The 13,910-nt window shown below is 40.5% G+C and overlaps 1 long non-coding RNA gene across 1 annotated transcript in view; it reads right to left on the minus strand.

Annotated features, from left to right (window-relative positions):
- Positions 1–1,770: 1,770 nt before the first annotated feature.
- LOC135984357 (uncharacterized) overlaps positions 1,771–13,910 on the minus strand; it is a 107,583-nt gene continuing 95,443 nt past the window's right edge. The window contains exons 3-4 of the long non-coding RNA XR_010602291.1: positions 4,589–4,756; positions 1,771–2,996 (exon numbers count right to left, since the gene is read on the minus strand). This is a non-coding gene — a long non-coding RNA (uncharacterized LOC135984357). The remainder of the gene's footprint in view (positions 2,997–4,588; positions 4,757–13,910) is intronic.

Below are 13,910 nucleotides of genomic sequence, written 5' to 3' on the forward strand. Positions count from 1 at the left end.
CCTCTTTGCATATGTCTGCACTGCTGCTGAAAGTGGGTCTCCCAGCCTGGATTGACAGATTTATGTAGCCAAGGCTCCCACTAGCATGCTAAAAATAGCTGTGTAGGCCTTGCAGCTTGGACTGGAGCTCAGGCTCTCAAGCCTGGGGGGTGGGTGAATCGGAGAGCAAGAGCTCCAGCATGAGTCTCAATCTCAAGGCAACATCTAGGCAGCAATTTTATTGCACTAGCGCGAGCCCTGCTAGCATACGTGTGTGGACTCCGCCTGGGAGTGTAGACATACTCGTTGGGCCTGATTCCCCTCTTACACCACTTTTATACTGAGGTAAATATACAGGAATTACTCATGAATTGAACTAGTGTAAGTGAGAGAAGAACCAGGCTCCTCAGATAGATTATAAAAGTGTATTTACACTGCAAAGAAAAATGCATTGCATGGAGTCTCAGAGCCTTCGTCCACTGGGGCTCCTGGGCTAAAAATAACAGTGTAGACGCTTGGGCTCAGGATGGAGCCTGGGCTCTGAGACCCTCTCCCCTCGCCAGGTTTCAGAGCCTGGGCTCCATCCTGAGCCTTAATATCTACACTGTTATTTTTATTTTGGAAATTAATATAAACTCCCAAAGTTCTTTCATACAGAAAAACAGACTCTAAATTCAAATCTACAGTGTGGCACTGTTCCCATTATAAAAACTTTGCAGGCAAAGTGAAATCTTAGTTAAAAATGCAGATCTTAAGTGAGCTTTACCAATTGACAAGGTCCTGCAAACTTTTGCTCCCCAGCTGAGTCACCTTCATCTCTTTTTTTATGCAGCAACCTCCTGCCATCAAACTCTGCTAAAGTTATTTTGCAGAGCTGTCAACTCTTCTGAATAATCTCCCCACATGAGAGGGGAATTTATTCTTGTGGTTATTCAGTAGATATTCTGCCTGTTTTGGTTAAGCACCTCTGTAAGTTTTTTCTTTTAAGTTTGAGGCTTTTTCATGAAGCGGGTTAGAAAAGGTAACTCTTTGCTTTTAACTTCATTTCTCTGGTCTGTGATAAAAGGAAATCTGGAATCTTTTCTAACTAGTTTTCTTGCAACTAAGAAGAGGGATTGTTTGAGAAATAAAGAACATCAAAGCCAAGAGGAAGTTAACTCAGGTGTATCCCTGGCAGATTTTCTTAAACGTGGAAATTCCACGCTGTACTACCAGTTGGAAATAATGTTCAGTTTCCCCACGGCTTCCTTAAAAAATGAATAAAATGAAACTATTTAGTTGCGGAAAGGTTTGTCATGTAGTTAAACTGAGGTTTACGTTAAAAGCTGAAGAAATCAGAATAGGTTCAGGAGTCAAATGAGCTGCAGATGCTCAGCTTTGTTGGCTAATTATCCTCCAAAAAGCAACGTAGTGTGCAATACCTTGGAAAGAAAACCTGGAACAAATATACAAAATCTCATAAAGCCCCACAGAAATTGCTATGTTACTGTGCTTGCAGTTTTTGCTAACATATATTTACATTTTTGTACACCTAAGAGATTTATCCCAGTTTCTTTAATACTGAGATATGCTTCTGAGTACACAGCATTATTTACATAGCTGCTTTTCAAAGCAAAGGCTTTCGCAAGGGCGCTCAAATTTTGATCAAGTTTAGGCCACATTTTCCCCTCTTAAATTGTTGTGCAACATTGCTGTGTGTTGATAAGAGATGACTGAATTATTCCTTGCAAATTTAGCTCTTTTTTTTTTCATTTCAAAATCACTCACAAACTAGTGATCATTTCTGCGAGTATTTTATTTCTTTGTCAGTTATATGAACAAATGTAAAACTGTGGGTTATTTGAGAAATGTTGTCTTTGAGTATTCCTGCTGTGTAATTGGTTACACACGTTTCTGCTCCTGGATGGAATGCCTGACATTTTTTAAGCAGGAAGATAATGAATAGTGAGTAATGGACATCTATTGTGAATTATCACACAAATAATCATTCAACCTGAAATCAGTGACAATTTTAGATTTTCTCATTCTAGAACTCTCAAACATCTACTAATATGTCCCCTCTCAGGTCAGAGTGAGCTAAACTTGCTGCATATTTGGGAATCACTTTTTGTATGTTCCAACCAATCATAGTATTAGTGACAAGTTTCCTTTTCCTGACTTGAAGCATAGTGCATTTAAGAGGTAGGAGATTAATCCCTATACTCTATGGCCCCAATTCTTCATTCTGGCTGAGGAGCAGTTGGTGCAAATCTGCGGACAGTGAAGATGGCTTGAAGCCACCTATATGTCCCCTTCTGATCTCAGGGTTATCGTGACACTAGTCCTGTGCCTGGAACAATTTAGAGCAACCTAAAAGCTTCACTAATATATGCCATCTGACTATAGCCCCTATGGACTGTTACAGCAGCTGGGGATTAGTTGAGCACAAGGACAGCCTGGCTGTCCCCCTTTTCTCAGGTTACCTGCCTCATGCCCACATTCAGGAAGGGACAATAATGAAGCCAGAACAACAGCTCTACACTACTGGAGGATTCCTCTTTGCAGGGGGGTCCTGCAGAAGCCAGTTTAAGCTAAATTCAGGGCTGCTTTGTGCCGGTAGATCCCTGGCCCAGACTGCTCCCCATAGTGGACCTGCTCTGTAGAGGGGGAGAAAGGTCATGGCCATGCCTCCTCCTCAACACGTTACAATCCAGCTCTTAAGGGACATTTTTTAAAATGTACACAAATAATGGTGTGTACATGTGTGAGTGAGAAACAATCAGAGTGTTGACTGTTTGCAGTGAAATACAGCTCCCCTGTTTTGTTCTGCCCTGTTTTAGATATATTTTGGGCTAAAAGGTGGCACACAGCCCCAAAGCTAACAGCTGAACAAACTTTAAAAACCATAAATTAACTAAAACACACAAAGAGAAAGGTCAGTAGGAAGTGCTTCCTCAGCACCGCGTGACAGGGTTCTCACTCTGCATATTAATGTTATCCATAGGAACTGCACTGGTCAGTCAGTTGAAGAAAAGCAGCTGGGGAGAAAGACAGAGGATGTGGTTACTGCTTGGAGGCTAGAATAAAAACAAACTTTTAAAAAAAATGTTTCCTCCAAAACCTTTTTCAGTCTATAAAACCTCTCCTTTAAGTGGGTTGTGTACACTGCAATCACTTACAACAGGAACTGCTATCTTTTAAAAAATTCTTTTGGGTTTCAGTTTTTCTCCGACTCCTGCTTTTTCCCTTTCCTCCTGTTTACATACATGCTAACATTTTTTTTTTTTTTACCACAACTGCACATTGAGCATAGATTTTCACTGAGCTGTTCTCAATAACTCCAGGTCTTTTTCCGGAGTGGTTACAGTTAATTTGCAATGTGTATGAGTATTTCATATTATTCCTTCCAATGTCCATTACATAGTGTTTTTAAACAATGAATTTAATCTGCCACTGCACTTTTTACCTCCTTTTGTGAGCACTAAGAAAAAACAACAAGGAGTGCCAGAGACTCCATGAGCTCCACTAGGGATTTTGCTATTGAATTTACCTGGCTGGCATTCTGATACTATGGTGATTAGATAGATAGATAGATAGATAGATAGATAGATAGATAATGATATGCTCTAGTATTAGCCTTTACCATGATGAATATTGACCATTATATTGTATCTGTTAGGAGGATATTTTAGAGTTAAAAGGCATGAGCTCAGTCTTGATCCTTGTTAGCCTAGTCTATATCTCTTCACTCAACGGTTAAAGGGTCCTGTGCATTAGCAAAATGTGCTATCTGGAGAATCTATACCCATCATGGTGTGTAAAAGCTAGCGGAGAGTCATCATCCTTCTGGATGGAGTCATTATCAAAGCCTCCCTGATAGAAGTAGAATTCCCACATGGCTGAAATATGGTGAGAGTTGGTCTCTGCTCAAGAAGCAATCTCTTCATATTAATAGTGAATAACATGAAGGAGATTTCCTTGAATAACTTTTTGCACAGGGGAAAAATTATGGGAAAAATACCAAGAAAATGCTACAATAGAATTCAGAAAAATGCTTTGTAGCTTATTATGAGTTTTGGTCAAAAGCTTTTAACCAGTTATGAATAAGGCCCCCTCCCGGAGACTGGGTTAATACATTAATTACATTCTTTAAAAAAAAATTAACTATGTAGTTACCAACAACAAATTAAATTATGCTTTTTAAAAATAAATAGAGGAACATGGTTTCTCTTATCTATTTGGAACCTGAAAACCATTGTTCAGTTTTTATTTATATCTGGCTTTGACTCTATTATTTTGACTGCTGATAAAGATAAGTTAACTTTTCATCTTCACTAGATCAGGTTGATTGGACTTCCAGGGTTATTAATATAGACATAACTATCTCTTACTAAACAACAAACAACTGGTGTGTACTGAGTACCACTTGGATGGTACTTTGGGACGCTCTGTGTCAGTGTTTCTCAACCTATGGCCCATGGAACATCAGTGAGCCAGAGTACCTTTATTGCGTGGTCTGCACAATGACTTATTTTGAGAACCAAACCATATAGAGCTGGTTGGGTGCTGAAGTGGGATCTGACTCTTAAAACTTGTCAGCAGAATGAAAAAAAAATCAAAGAAACATTACCATTAAGGACTCTTAAGAAGTTCAGTCCTTGTGGAAATATTATGTTTCATTCAATACGGAAATAGTTGTCCTGTTTCAGTCCACATGGGAGATAATGATCCATTTTATTGGGAGCTTCTTCCTTGGCTTTACCCTTGAAAGAGGAACACTTGTTCACCTCCTTTATTTCTAACAGAAGAAACACAGAGGAAGTGGAATTTACTTTAACTGCCTGGGTAGGGGTGACTGGATGACAATGACAAAGCAAAAACAAGCATATATTCCAAAGTAAGTTTTAACATATCTATTAAATTGTTTCATTTGACTTGAATTTTTCCTGAAACAAAATCAGTCAAAAGAAGTTTGGATTATCTTGGGGACAAAATGAGGTCATGCCAAAATTTTATCACACTATAGCATTGGGTAAAATATTGCAGAGATACATCTTCATCATGACTAAATGATGTGGTCCTAAAACACAGCACATTTATTTCTAAGTATAATAAAAGGATGAAGTGGTAGAGTACAGAGTACAAATAATCATTAATCCTTTTATCATCTTTCTGTAAAGGGATTTATAATAGGGAGGACAAACCTCACAAAATTTGAAGTTTTTGCATGCCTCACAAACTATTGCTTGGGTTTGTAGGTTTTACAAAACTAAACCAAAATTGGAGACATTTTCCTCCTGTCATCTACACCCATGGCCATGATTTTCCTGAAGGGTGATTTTAAAAAAAAATCTAGTTAAAGGGAAACTTGTGTTATATATAAGGAATGAAAGAACCACCTTCCTGAAAAGCTTGACTGGCACAAGTTTGCATCCTGTATAGGGTCTCTTTACTGTATATAGGTTTGTTTTTTGTTCATTAGGATATTTCACCCTGCCTGCCCTCTGTTCCATTTCTCTCCCTATTTTTTAAATTGGATGTTTTAATCCCCACCTCCCCTTTGATCCTTTCCTCACAGTCTCTCCTAAATGTAACACAAATACTGTAAAGGTCAAGGCTGAGTTAAACTCTAAACACATGGGGCCTGATTCAATACTATATAACTCCAATTTTATGCTTATATAAATCCATTGATTGATTTTTTATTATTATTATTATTATATTTTGTTACACCAGCGATGCACTCTGTACCATATGAGACACAGTCTGTACCGAAGGACTGTACAATCTAATCCTCAATCCTGAGAAAGGCACTTTGTTTAACCACAAAGTGAATTTTGCCAGGCTGTGCATTTCCACAACATTCCTCACGCACGTGACATTTAAAAACTGGTAGAAAGATATCTGCAAGGATCCTCCCTATTCCACTGAACAAAAAAACAACCCTGTAATCTTCTATGGGAAATGGATTTGATTGCTATATTCAGCCCAGGACACAAGGAAAATGTTCTCTAGCAATATTAATTAATGCAGATAGGACTGCTATGATTTCATTGTGTAGTGCACATACCACAAAGGTTGCTGAGGGTATTATCAAAGTCAGAGAGACCATGGATGGCAGGTTTATCCTCACATAGTCAGCCTTGTTAGCTCGCAATATGTTCATAGGAAATATTGATAGTGCTAGTGATGTGGTTAAAACTCCCAGAGATGCACATTTCACCTTATGGTATTATAAAAAGAATATTCATCATCTCAATAGCACTTTATGATGTACCTATCCTCTGTATTTTCTTCCTATCCTTGAATATTGCCATTGCATTCTGATTTGACTGACACAAATGAGAAACTCCTACTCTACTGGCAAACTCCATGGGTGGAACATTCCATTCTCAGAAGCAAGCCAGTAGGAGTTACGTTTGCCTATCAGCAAAGCATTTCCTACCTCTATCTCAAGGTTTCCTGTGCAATGTCATGTGCCTTCTGTCAGATAGCAGGTTTCTGTGACAAAGGGCAAGTTGTAATGGTTGAAGATGTAATAGGTAAACCCAGTTCCATAGGGCAGAGGCCATCTGTGCTGTTCTACTCTGAGCTGCCGTTTAGGTGTACAGTTTGTTTCAGATTATATTGGAAAGTTAAGTTTCTTTCTCCAAGGGCATGTCCATACTGCATCTGGGAGCCATGAACTAACTCTGCTTCTCAGCTAGCATATTAAACATAGTAATATACCCAGGGGCAGCATAGACAGCATTCTGGGCTAGTCTCCCAAGTACGTATCCAGGGGGTCTGGGCAGGTTTAGATGCAGATGGCTAGCCCAAGCTGCCACACATGCTACCTCCAGCTACACAGCTATTTTTAGTGCGCTAGCTCACACAGAGCTAGCACATGTCTGTCTCCTCATCCTGAGAAGCACCCTCCTAGCTGCAGTGTAGATATACCTTAAGGGCTACATTATGCGGTGGACTGTGCACCCACATAAGGGATTAGGGGTATAAAACATTCCCTTACCACCATCTTACCTCCCAGGGTGGGCTACCCACAACTTATGTTCAGGTATGTAGGAGTAAAGGACAATGCATGCCTGTTGACTTCCCCACACCAGTAGGTTGGCTGAGGGGAAATGGTTAGAGCATTGGCTCTGCCCCATAATGCACAGGCCAATGCAGCTAAGTCAGCACATCCAAAGCTGTGATTTACTGCTGACAAATTCCACCTCCATGCCAGGTGTTTCCTCCTCTGATCCTAGGAGCAAGGAGGCAGCAGGCGCTAAAATTCCCTCCCTGTGCTGCTCCTGGAGTGGAACAACAGCACATTGGCCTTTATTACAGGCTGGGTCCCACAGACACAATCTAACACACAGTGTTACATTTATCACAGGCCAATGCCAGAAAGATAACAGGCCTTGGCTTCTTTCCCTAAAGATTTATAAACGAAGAGCTCAGTCCTGGCATGAGCTGAGGCTCTTCAGTTTCCACTAGCTTCAGTGAGAATTGAGGACACACAGTTGCCAAGACAGTTGTGCTTCTCTGGAACAAAGTAGATCAAAAAGCCAAGAAAGAAGTATGCGAGACCCGGGAACAAAGCATTCTCAGCTGAGGGGAGCTGGCTGCGAAATGAACTTTCAGAAGACCTTTCTGTTCAGTAACATTTTTGTACCATAACATTAACAGTAACCACCCCCATTCCCTCTCTTCCCCACTCCCTCCCAAAAAAACCCTACCTCCCAAGCAGAATTTTCTATAATCCAAAAAGGGAGAAGAGCCAGAGACTTCATGAAAGCCATTAGGCACTTTGGAATTGCCAGTCAATCAGTTTTATATAGAAGGCACTCAGATACTATGGTTGAAAGGCACTGGTAGAAAACCCTATGATGGATAGAGAGAGAGAGCGCCTTTAGGACAACTCAGCACCTATCAGAAATAAGCCTAAAAGCACATGAGAAAACAGAGAGAACAAACAAGACAGAACAGGGGAGTGGCGGTTAGAGCTGGAATATTTCATGGAAGAGATGATGTTTTAGGAGGCTAATCTAGGAATATGGGGTAGTATATAAGAAGGCAGAGAGCTGAGAAGGGGTAAAGGAGACAAAAGGGACAGTGATACAGCAAATTTGAGTGAAACATTTGCAATGGGAGTGCAAATACTCTTAAGGAAAGGGTTTCACAAAGATTACTCTACAAAACTACTGAATTTAATAAAGAATGAGATCCTTTCTATACGTACATACGTGTGTGTGAGTGTGTGTGTGTGTGTGTGTGTGTGTGTATTAACCACCTCTATAATTTTAGAGCAAGGGTAGAATTCTTTATTAACTTCTATCTTCAGGATAGGAGAGCAATGAAGATGGAAAGAACATACTTGAACCTGATACCCAAAGCAGGGTGAGAGCAAATGATATCTGGCAGTGTCTTTAAAAAAGCCATTCCTTAGTTACTGTAGGGCTCTTCATAATGAACAGGATCTACTCTTACCCACTGAAAATCAACTGAATACTAAAAGAAAATGTGCTGGACCTCATTAGCCAGATGTTAGTAAACGTAATGGCCCTAACCTGGTCTAAAGCAAAGGTTTCTTCATAAATGCTCCTACAACTATGTTACAGAGAAACCAAATACAATAGATAGCCAATACCAAATGAATGTTAAGTTCAAGCAGAAGTAGACTGAGCATGCCCTATATAAATTAATCCTTCTCCAGAAATGAAATTAACAGGCCCCTGGTTGTTCCTCGGAAATGAATTCCTCTGACTGAATAGGTGTTGGAACAAGGAGTCCTGGGGGTGCTGCTGCTGCACCCCTTGGCTTGAAGTGGTTTCCATCATATACAAGGTTACAGTTTGGTTCAATGACTCTCAGCACCCCCACTATACAAACTGTTCCAACACCCCTGTCTGAGTGTATGAGATCCACTCTAGCCATTTCTCTGCTCTAACGAAGATTTTGCAGTATATGATTGAATTTCATCGGAGGACGGGGAAACCTACACTGCCCATGCTGCCATGGCCTGTACCTGTGTATAAGCAGATGAATTTGATCTCTGGGGCAGTCAATGTGGCACTTTCCATGAACACTAAATTCCCCTTGTTTAAGGCAGGTTTCATATATAATTTTGTAAGCCTGTGCTGAAAATGTCAAACAAGTTGCCCTGTCTTGGCATGTCCTTTTTGTTTTAAGGTGACATCTTCTCTCTCATCACTCTATTACTTCAGTCAGGATTGCTGAGGCATGTACAGTATAGCAATGCTCCATAGACTAGCATTTGCATATCCTGTATGAAAAAACATCTTGACCTGATGCATCTGAAACATAACATTTCTTCTGCAGCTGGTGGGACAATGACTATGGTTGTCATTACACCAGTTAAGTGTAATTAATTGACTATCTAGTGACAACTGGATCCAGTAACTGTGAAGAAATCTGACAGCCTCTGAAGCTAGGAACTGACCCGCTTTGCTGTGATATGTGATAATCTGCTTCACACAGCTAGAGAGAGGGAGAGAGAGATGAAGGCCAGGTCTTCACTAGAAACTTTTGCTGGCATAGTATCGTTAGCTAGGAGTGTGATTTTTATGACATTTCTACATAGTAAAAGACCTAATGTGGATGCAGTTACACCACCATAAAAGTCCATTTTTTATCAAAATAGCTTATTTTGCTCACAGACTCAGTATAAGCCAGCGGTAGTCAATTCTTTTTTGTTAAGGTCCAAATTTCTTGGTCAAGGTATAGTTCAGGTCCAGACTCCAGAGAAGAAAATAATTTAAAAAACCAATAATGATAATAAGTAAATTAAAATATTTCAGCAGGGTCCATTCAAAGGCGTCTCACGGTCTGGATTTGGCCCACGATCTTCCTACTGACTATCCCTCGTATAAGCTTTACCGCCAAATACACTTTTTTGTTGGTATAAGCTGCGTGTTCACTAGGAGGGTTTGCCAGTATAGCTATACCAGCAAACCTAGTGTAGACCTGACCAAAGTAGAAAAATAGTTCTTTGAGCAGCTACATGGGCTTCTCTGTAGCTCATCAAATAATGGGCCAAATTCTCAAAAGGTGTAAGCTATAGCTACATTAACTTCACTGAAGCGATGGCAATTTACACCAAGTGAGGTGTTGAATTTTCCAAACTCAAAAAGCAAAACAAAAGATAAAGGTAGTTTAAGGTTACCTGTTAGGTCCCAGAGTGAAATACTGTAATTAAGTTTCTTGTGAGACAACAGCTGCTCTGATCTCTCGATATGGCTGCAAAATTAAATTGCTTTAGCATTTACAGATGTGATATACAAGGCATTTTCTGCCAAGATTAAAGACTTCACTACAGGCTCCTTAATGTCATAAGACGGATCCCATTCATCTTTCCCCCTTTCATTTAAAAGAGATGCGTCATGCACAATAAACAAAGAGGGTCATGTTAGCAAGGAAAAGTAGTTATAGGCAACTGATCCCAGCCCTGCAAACACACATTTATGTGTATAACTTTCATCAGCTGATTCGTCCCATGGACTTCCTTGTGAAAAAAATTGCATGTATGCATCAAGTGATTGCAGGATTGGGCATTGACCTTGAGCAAGTCACTTCACCTGTTTGTCTCAATATCTCTCTCTGTAAAATAAAAGCAGGGCTAATCCCACTTCTTATCAGGGTGTGAGGGTTAGATGGCTATAGCTGGTGAAGTGCTTTGAAGATGCAGTTATAAAGAAAAACTACCGGTAATTAAAATCAAAACAAACATTTAGATTTGTGTGCCCCAAGAAAATAAACCAGATTAAAAAGCAGCACCCTCCAAACACTGTGATCACAAATAATTTTGTTTTTCAACCATAAAAAGTCTATTTAGGACTACCCTATTCTGGCTTCTTTTTTTCCTAGTAAAGTCTCTGCTTGAAAGAACGGGAGTGTCGGATGCAATTTTAGCAACTAGCACACCCAAAACATGACTGTGCATTGGCAACTAACAGCTTTTCCAGGTGTAGGCACACTGCAAGTAGAAATGCCCATTAGCAAGCACTAATGGCTTTGTGTGCACAAAAAGAAGGCCCTTGAATACTTAGGCTAGGTCTACACTACCCGCCTGAATCGGCTGGTAGAAATCGACCTCTCAGGGATCGATTAATCGCGTCCCGTTGGGACGCGACAATCGATCCCCGAATCGACGCTCTTACTCCACCAGCAGAGGTGGGAGTAAGCGCCGTCGACGGGAAGCCGCAGAGGTCGATTTTGCCGCCATCCCTACAGCGGGGTAAGTCGGCTGCGATACGTCGAATTCAGCTACGCTATTCGCGTAGCTGAATTTGCGTATCTTAAATCGACCCCCCCCCCCCTGTAGTGAAGACCTGCCCTTAGCCCTTGTGTTTGGTATGATCCATGTTATGAAAAAAAAGCCACTAGATTCCAATAGGTGCACAGTTGAAGAGGTGAACAAGGTGTTGCCTGAATTGTTACACTTCTAGGAATCATGAGTGACTTTGAAAAAGCTGCTTGGACCCAAAATTGTTTTATAGATGAAGCAGTTAGTTATTTAGTTTCTTCCCAGACCTGAGCCTAGCCTTTCACGCCAAGAAAGAGAAATTTTGACCAATTAAAAAGAAAAATAAATGAAAGCCACAATGCTTTGCACAATGCTGCAAAATACATATTGGACGGAGATACATACCTGAGGGAAATGAATGCAGCTACCCATTAGTTAAGTACAGACAAGCATGATAACTATATGTTCAATGAAGAAACTGAGGAAGAAATGGACATGTGAATGTTTGTAGAACACAGTTTTATTTATTGTTTCTGATGCACATGGAAGACTTTGGATTTGTGCCTAACTCATTTTGTTAATGTCATTTGGACAAAACATCCACTTACTCTATACTAACAACAAAATGTTTAGTTCTCCAATGTTTTTATTTGAATGCACACCTCATAGGGCTGGCTGATTTGTTTAATGGATGGCCACCTCTGCCCATTTATACCACTGTGATTGGTTATGTTTCGATATGCTCAGAGTAATTTGGTAATCACTAACTCAGTGTTTGGGTTAAGAATAACAAAGATATAAGAAATGAACTGGGAGAGGCAAGATGTTTATTTAGTACTGAATTAGTTTTAATTTATTTTCAAACCACCCAAAGGCAGATGGGTGTTAACTAGTTGAAATCAAAGTCATGAGTTAGACAAACTGAAAATGTTATCTTAATACTGAAGGTTCCTTTTGAGTTCTGCCCGATATAGGCTGCAAGTATACAGAGAAAAACAGTTCATGTTTGTTTGTTTGTTTTTGTTTTTAAATCTACACATGTTCTTAGTAGAGATGGATCCAAATCAAAACTTTGGGAAGGTTCACTTATGGATCTGAACTTCATGGGTCAGATACATCTCTAGCTCTTAATATATTTATGGTATGCTCCTGGTTTTATTGTAGTATAAATGAACAATAGTATCCTATTGAATCAAAGTCTACTGATGTCCTCTTTACCTGCTGATGGGTTATACAGACACTCTGAATTCTCCTAGATTGTGGCTCCTTTGAAACCAGGTGGACTGAAAAGCTGATTGGCATTATACATTTTGAGACTGTGAACCTGGTACACAGGCAGTGCTGAGCCAGGGTGATTGGAGGGGCTGGCTAGGCAGGGAAGTTGCTGGTGAGGGAACTTCTCCTATTTATTCTCTTCTCCCATCCTCCTCCACATACATACAGCATTCATCCAGGGCCGGCATTTCCATTTAGGCGACCTAGGCAGTCACCTAGGGCACCAGGATTTGGGGGGGGCGGCAATTCGGCAGCGGGGGGTCCTTCCACGCTCCGGGTCTTCGGCGGCAATTCTGTGGCGGGTCCTTCACTCGCTCCGGAACCCGCCGCCGAAGTGCCCCGAAGACTGGGAGCGAGGAAGGACCCCCCCCTGCTGCAGAATTGCCGATCACAACCGGGAGCGCGGAAGGACCCCCGCCTAGGGCACCAAAAACCCTGGCGCCACTCCTGCATTCATCTGCAACAAGATGCTACTTCAAGCAGCTGTGCTCCGTCCTGAAGATGAGGTTTAGTAAAGCAGACTGCTGTATACATGGCAGAAAGTGCCTTATTAACAGCTGTTGAGATATTAGGCAAAATAATTGATTCTGCAGAGCAGAGAAGGCCGAGGGAAAGAGTTTACAGTCCCAATATAGCCACAGTTATGTTTAGCCATATTTAAATTATCACCTAACCAGTTACATTTACACAATTCAACTATGAACATAAGGTACCACTTTCTACTTTATCTGTACAAAACGTACATGGGACCAGTTGCAGAGGAGGTCAGTTATTATTATTTATTATTTGTATTACTGTAGCGCCTAGTAGCTCCAGTCCTGGACCAGGACCACACTGTGCTAGGAGCTGTACAACAAGATGGTCCCTGCCCCAAGGGGCTTATCAAAATGCTGCCATTTTGGACATAATGGAAAGATGGTGGAAAATACTGATCATTGATCACCAGCACAACTTATTGCAGAAGCATTCTCATTATGATTTGCATACACCAGCCACCAAGCCCACATGAGGGAGTCTCGAAAGATTTATCATTCTTCTTCCCTTTCACATTCAGTCAGCATCAGTTCATACAGTACAATTCTCCTTTTCACAGCAGGGGAATCTCCCAAGCCCACAGGTTTTTCAGCTTATAAACAGACTTGGAAGAATTAGATATTTATGTCAGTAAACACTAATTTCACCACACACCCAAACCAACTAAAAATATTTGCACCACTAATAATCAAGATTGACAGGCGAAGTAAGAAAAATGCTGCTTGAGAACTTATTACGGTTTGATTTAAGGAGAGTTACTGTGTATAATTTTACGTGCTGTTGGCAATTTGTTTTAATGGTTATAAAACTTTAACTTTGTGAGTTTCATCATCTACTGTCATTAAATAGTTATTGTTTGACCCTCTCATAATTTCCCACAACTGTGAAAATTTAA

Source organism: Chrysemys picta, chromosome 6 (assembly GCF_011386835.1).
Source record: "Chrysemys picta bellii isolate R12L10 chromosome 6, ASM1138683v2, whole genome shotgun sequence".
NCBI classification, from domain to species: Eukaryota; Metazoa; Chordata; order Testudines; family Emydidae; genus Chrysemys; species Chrysemys picta.